The sequence below is a fragment of the Melitaea cinxia genome, chromosome 27 (genome assembly GCF_905220565.1).
Source record: "Melitaea cinxia chromosome 27, ilMelCinx1.1, whole genome shotgun sequence".
Taxonomy (NCBI): domain Eukaryota; kingdom Metazoa; phylum Arthropoda; class Insecta; order Lepidoptera; family Nymphalidae; genus Melitaea; species Melitaea cinxia.
Window position 1 is genome coordinate 9,123,294 of NC_059420.1, and position 7,567 is coordinate 9,130,860.

A 7,567-nucleotide genomic window follows, 5' to 3' on the forward strand; every position below is an offset into this window, starting at 1 on the left:
TTTTTGGAAACATATGTTTGGGAGGTAGTTCTCAAAAATGGCCATCTTCAAATAAAAAAATTCAAACCAAGTCTAATGTAAGCCCCTAGTTTGTATATGTATATATAGAATTCATCTCTATTTTACAAAATTGTTTAACGTCGATTTTCTTTTAAACTTTTGTCGTATGTCGTAGAGAATAGTGAAAAAAATGGAGATGACAATTTGAAAATTACCTCCTAAAATGTCTTTTTTTGTTTGGCAACTGTTATGCATAAACTTTTTCTTTTTTTTCTTTTGTCTAAAATTGTTTATTTAAAAAATAGTTTAAGCAAATAATTTTAATGCTGGTAACACAATTCGTGTTGATTTTTTACAACTTAGAATATGAAAAAAAAAAATTAGAACGATAGTTAATATATGTTATTGATAAAGGTACCAGATCTACAGTATCTAAAAGATAAAATATTGTCATATTTCCTTTTTCTTCTTTGCTATAATGGCTCCCAGTAATGCCATATTATTCTTTTTAACATTGAACTCTTTTGTTTGTCAGTTATTTTTATCAGCTATCTGTGAATCCAGAAATTGTAGCTTTAAGCTAATGTAAAATTTGTCACTCCGTTGATATCAAGACTTATTTAACTTATGCTTATAGTTGAAGCCTATCAGCAACTTATGTGTGAAATAAACTTTTAAAGCGATGAAATAAACCATAAGTTTTATTTTATTTTAATTGAGTAAGCGTTAATTAAACTCTTATACTAAGTTAAATTTCTAGATTCATCTTAAATAAATATCTGTTTATTGTCGATTTATCTTTTATTTATTTTCCTTATTTGGTAATAAAAAAAAACGCTTCACACTCAACGATTAGTACGATTTTCTTCTGCGTCAGGGGTCCGGAAACACACAATACACAAACATCTATATGGCCAATAAAAATGTCTGTCGTGAGCGGGTATCAAACCCGCGACTGAAAGCGCAACAGCCAGTGCTGTGACCGCTGCGCTAAGGCGTCGACGAGAAATTGCCAATTACAATTCCCTGAACTACTGTTTGTATTTAATTTATATTTAAGGCGCTACCCTGACCAAATAACCTTGAGCATTCGTTCCCTCTTTGCCGCACCCCACCTCTACAATACTTCGTAAAACACTGCTAGCGCCATTTGGTAAACAACTTACGAATATGCGTAAAAAATATAGATCTTGGAATCCGTAGACATGGCATTCATTAAATTTTTTTTTAATATATATATATATATATATATATGTAATATTTTATTTAATATTAGTATAATATATAATATATTTGCTGTGTACAATAAAAAGTAAATTAAATTTATTTTTGGTGCGTAAATAATTTTGGTAATGAATTCAGTCACTACACTTACGTTCATAATTAATACTTTCAACTTTTATTCTACTACTAGCGACTCGTCCCGGCGTCGCGCGGGTGCAATGCTGATACTAAATATAAAATACATATAGATGAAAAGATACTACTAATACATAAAAAATATATTGTATTTCATTATAATTGTGTTTGCTCGCAAACGAAAAAAAAAACCGATTTCAATTACATCGACAAGTAATACAACGTAGATCGACGAAAAAATAGTCAAGCAACTACGCGTTATCAAAGATTACTCAAAAAGTAGTTATCAGATCTCGATAAAATTTATATGTGACCACATGATAAACGTCAGCTTTCGATTAAATTAAAAATTATCAAAATCGGTACACCCAGTAAAAAGTTATTGCGTATTTTCAAGAATTTCCATCAATTTCTCTGGGATCCCATCATCAGATCCTGGTTTTCTTATCATGGTACCAAACTAGGGATATCTCCTTTCCAACAAAAAAGATTTATCAAAATCGGTACAGCCAGTAAAAAGTTATGCGGTATAATACAACGTAGGCCGACGAAAAAAGCGTCAAGTAAAAACGCATTATTAGATATAGCTCGAAAAGTAGTTGTTAGATCTCAAATAAATTTAAATGGGACCAATTGGCACACACCACCTTTCGACTAAAAGAAAATTTGTCGAAATCGTTCCACCCAGTCAAAAGTTCTGATGTAACATACATAAAAACAAAAAAATACAGTCGAATTGAGAACCTCCTCCTTTTTTGGAAGTCGGTTAAAAAAACAGTCGAATTGAGAACCTCCTCCTTTTTTGGAAGTCGGTTAATTATGTATATATTATATATTAGTACATTATTATATTACCGTTGCGTAGGTTTAAAGATCTTAGCATACAGACTGCGGAAAGCGACTTTGTTTTATACTATGTAGTGAAGTATAAGTATTCATGATACTCGTTTGGTGTTGACTTTTTGGATTGAAGGCTAGTTATCTATAATAATAATAATATACTTTGTTGCACATGTAAATAAAGAACAAAATTTACATAACAAGCAATTATAGTAACAAATTGTTCAACCAGGCGATCTTATTGCTAATAATTGTATTTGCTCGCAAACGAAAATACAATTACATCAACAAGTAATAACAACGTAGATCGACGAAAAAATAGTCAAGTAACTACGCGTTATCAAAGATTACTCAAAAAGTAGTTATTAGATCTCGATAAAATTTAAATGTGATGATATCAAATGTCATGATAAACATCAGCTTTCGATTAAATAAAAATTATCAAAATCGGTACACCCAGTAAAAAGTTATGTGGATTTTTGTGAGTTCCCCTTAATTTATCTGGGATCCCATCATAAAATCCTGGTTTCCTTATCATGGTACAAAACTAGGGATATCTCCTTTCCAAAAAAAAAAAGAATTATCAAAATCGGTACATCCAGTAAAAAGTTATGTGGTATAATACAACGTAGGTCGACGAAAAAAGCGTCAAGTAAAAACGCATTATTAGATATAACTCGAAAAGTAATTGTTAGATCTCAAATAAATTTAAATGGGACCAAATGACACACACCACTTTTCGATTAAAATTTTTTTGTCGAAATCGGTCCACCCAGTTAAAAGTTCTGATATCCACATACATAAAAAATACAGTCGAATTAAGAACCTCCTCCCATTTTTGGAAGTCGGTTAAAACAAAATACAGTCGAATTGAGAACCTCCTCCTTTTTTAGAAGTCGGTGAAAAAGCAATCTATCTTTATTATTCAGACAGTGTAAGTAGAGAAATAAGATAAAAACAAAGTAAATTTTATTATCATAGATAATCATCAAGATATCATAGATAAAAACTAATCAAAATAAACTTCAACAATAAATGCTAACAAGATGCTAATAAATTTATTATTGTTAATTGATATTGTGAATTGAGCGTGCGCTACCCGACACGGGGACAAACAACACAAGCTTCTCCCTCCAAACCTTGCGGCAGACTGAATTCCGATACCCTGTGCTTGAGTTACAGTAGTGAATACGCCCAGATTTTAGAAAAAAATCTATAAAAATTCAAATTTGGGTCTTTTGAAAAAAAAAATTCTTACGTATTGTTCAGTATTCAATTGTCAATCAATTGGTGTCGGTTGCAAAATAAAATAATGTTTACTTTACGAGGAGATGCATATTATCAATCACTATTTCTCATTTTTGTGGTATCGTTGTAAGGCGATTATTTAACATCTATTCCTTCAAAAAAAAAAAAAAATCTACCATTGTAAAATCAAAAATTTTTTTTTTTTTTTTTTTTAATCTTTTTTATTTATGGAGGGTTTCGTCAGTCTGACGATGCCACCCTCATAGGTCTTACAACAAATTCAATACTATCTACGCTTAAGAGCTACTTTCACAATTTTATACAACATTCTGGCTTCCTCAGATAGCGGGTAAGCCAGAATACAGTTACACTTGCCAACCTCATACAAATCCACTTGCAAATCTGATCTTTCAACTTCGTTCCGAACACATTCAACCATAACGTGATATACGTCTTCTTTTAAATTACATTCGGTGCAATTTGGCGAATTTATTTTACCAATTAGATACAAAAATCCGTTTAGAGGGATGTGTCCAGATCGAAGACGTAGGGCGGTTACAATGTCTGATCTGGATAATGAGGATTCAACAAACCACGGTGACTTAGCTATGTAAGGTTGAATGGTCTTATACCAGATACCCTTAGTCAAAGATCTCTCATCAAAGTATACATTCCACATGTCTGAACATTTGCTTTTAACAATGTGCAAACAATCAGAATACAGAGGTAGTAAAGTAAAAGGTTCGCCGTCGTTTATTGCACTCTTTGCAAGTCTATCAGCTTCCTCATTTCCAAATATGCCAATGTGAGACGGCATCCATTGAATTTTTATAATTTTATCACTGTTACTTAATTTATAAAGCTCTTTTACTATATCATATACTACTGGGCTACATCGAAAAGTCGAGGTGCACCGAGCTAAATGATAAATAGCACTTTTAGAATCTGTCATAATTACGTATTTACCTGACCGTAATGATTTAATGTAAGAGATAGCCTCTGCAATAGCTACAAGCTCGGCAGACATGATGGACACATTCTGACTAATACTTAGTTGAACACAGCCATTTGTTTGTGGATCAAACAATGCAACACCGCTATTCATGTCTTTATCTTTTGAACCATCCGTATACACCTGATAAAAGTCACCATAATAATTATTTACATGATTTTCACAAAGTTGTCTCAACTTCAAAGTGTTATATTGATGTTTGGCTTTATTTATGCAATTAATGTCAAGATACAGTGTCGAAGAAAGATCCACATAGCTAACCCATGTACAAAAAGAGAACATCTCCAGTATATGACTCGAGTGAATAGGAATGTCTTTAAGATAATCATGAACCAAAAGCAGTAAGGGGTGGTTACGTCGTCTCCAATAAATGTGCGATCGAAACGTATTTAATACCTCGAGTAATTTAATAACTATATGACCAGAAAAAGATTTACATTTTAACCAGTATTTACCCGCAAGAAAGTACCTACGAATGTGTAGCGGTTGTAGATGTAGTTCCGACTCCATGACATGTATCGTCGTACTGTTAATGAATCCACCGATAATGCGCATACAGTGATTCTGAATCTTATCTAACTTTGCGAGGTGTGTTTTACAACTATCTCCATATAACATGCTAGCGTAATCCAGTTTACTGCGAATCACAGAAATGTAAATACGTCTCAAAATTATAGGATGTACACCCCAGCTCATTCCGGCCAAAACCTTAAACATGTTAATAAATTTTAAGCATTTATCTTTTATTTCATTAATGTGTTTAACCCAGCGCAATGATCTGTCAACCCATACCCCTAGGTATTTCACTCGATCAACAATTTGTAACGCGGAATTACCCACTACTAAATCACAATTGATATTTCTAATAAAGCCCTTTTTAAAAATACAAACTTTACTTTTTATAGGTGAAATTTCCAAACCGATATTGGCAATTAACTTTTCAAAGTTGTTTAAGGCTATCTGTAGATCATTTTTACCTTCATCAATGTTATTACAAACTGTGTACATTACAAAGTCATCGGCATATTGCGAAATAAAAACATTTTTGATATTTTTGCAGATACTTATCGTAACAATGTTAAAAAGGAGGGGGGATAGCGGGTCACCCTGTGCCAAACCGCGACCTGTACTTCGATAATAGTCAACGTGTAACTCGGACCGAATTTTTAAAATTCGTTCCTTTAAAAAATTCCAAAGATATTTACATATTCTAGCATCAACTCCCAATTGTTGCATAATTTTAATTAAACTTAAAACGTCAACATTATTATAGGCATTCTTGATATCTATAAATACCCCGATGCACATTTTATTCTGTATAAAACCGGTTTGTATTGTTGACACTAAAGTCGCCAAGTTATCTATTGTCGAGCGGCATCGCCTAAAGCCTGTGGTATAGCACGAGAATAGATTATTTCTCTCGGCATACCATTCTAACCGTTTAAGTAATATGTTGTGGAAAGTTTTACAAATGCAAGAAATCATAGATATGGGTCGAAGGGATTTTAATAAATGGGGTTCGCTTCCAGGTTTAGGTATAGGGGCTACAATAGTCTCGCGCCATTGTGTGGGTACATGTCCCAACACCAGTATTGTATTATATAAATTTAGTAATATTGATTTCCCATTATCAGGTAAATGTAACAGCATCGAATATGAAATATTGTCACCGCCGGGTGTTGTATCTTTATGTTTTAAGCAACAATCTAACTCTTGGAGTGTAATAGGAATCCCCAAAATCGTTTTATGATTCCGAAAAGTAGGATCACAAGGGTTTACGTAATCGGGAGTCAAACTATGCAACCATTTCCTGATCTCATCTGCATTAAAATAAGGCTTAGCACTTTTATAACCTTTTAACCACCTAACTTTTCGCCACAATTCACTTTGACTAATTCTATTATCTATTGAAGTACAAAATTCATGCCATGATTTATTTTTTGCCTGTCGTATTAGTCTCTGTGTGTCACGTATTTTAAGTTTTAGTAATGAGTAATTAGCGGGTGTTGGATTGCGTCTGAAAGTCGAAAGGGCTAATCGTCTTTCAGCAATGTATTTAGACAAATCCGATTGCCAATATGGTTTTGGCGAAAACTTACAATGAGGATTACAATTCATTTTAATATATGGTATACTTCGATCCGCAGCCGTGTTGATAGTCTGAACAAATTGGTCATACAATTTTTGGGGCTGACTTATTCCACATGAGAATTTTTTAAATAAACCACGAAGCAGCTCTTTATATAAACACCAGTTAGCTTTTTTATAATTACGCTGCCTTGAAATAAAATCGATATTTTCTTCTATGTGTGTCGACAACTTTATAAACACATGATCGCTGCCTAACGTTTCGTTAATAGTCTGCCAGGTAAAACGCAAAGCTATATCAGTAGAAACTAACGTTATATCCGGTGACGATTTTTGAAGCTGGTTGTTTACGAACTTAATTCGTGTTGGGCATTGGTAATCATTTAAAAAAACGTATTTACTGTCCAGTAGGGCATCGTGAATTTGAGAACCCCGGGTGTCAGTTTTAAAACACCAATTAACGTGATGACCATTAAAGTCACCGATAATTAAAGATTTCTTCCCCAGGTGTCCGAAAATATGCTCCCAGTCTGCTAGATTTGTATTGACGTTCGGTGCACAATATACTGCTGTGATATATTCAATATGTTCGCAATTGAAAACTTTAATTGTAAGCAATTCTATACCCGGATTTATACTATCAAAATTATATATAGTGGCCTTAATTGAGCGGTGGGCTAAGATGGCTACACCGCCGTATGAATCAAACCTATCTTTACGGTAAATATTGTAATTACTTATTTTAAAATGACTACCTGGAACAAGCCACGTTTCACAGAGTGCTGCAATGTGGATCTTTTCTCGATACAACAGAGGTTCAAGGCTAGGTAACTTCGGACGGACACTTTGTGCGTTCCATTGTAATATATTGAGCTCGATTAGTTTACGTTGAAAATCTATTTTTGACAAAAATAATTTAAAATTGCTTTAAGTATAGGCCAGTCCGATATATTTTCTACAACAACTAATATTACCCATTCCACACAACACTTTATTAAACTATGAATTTTTGACTGCATC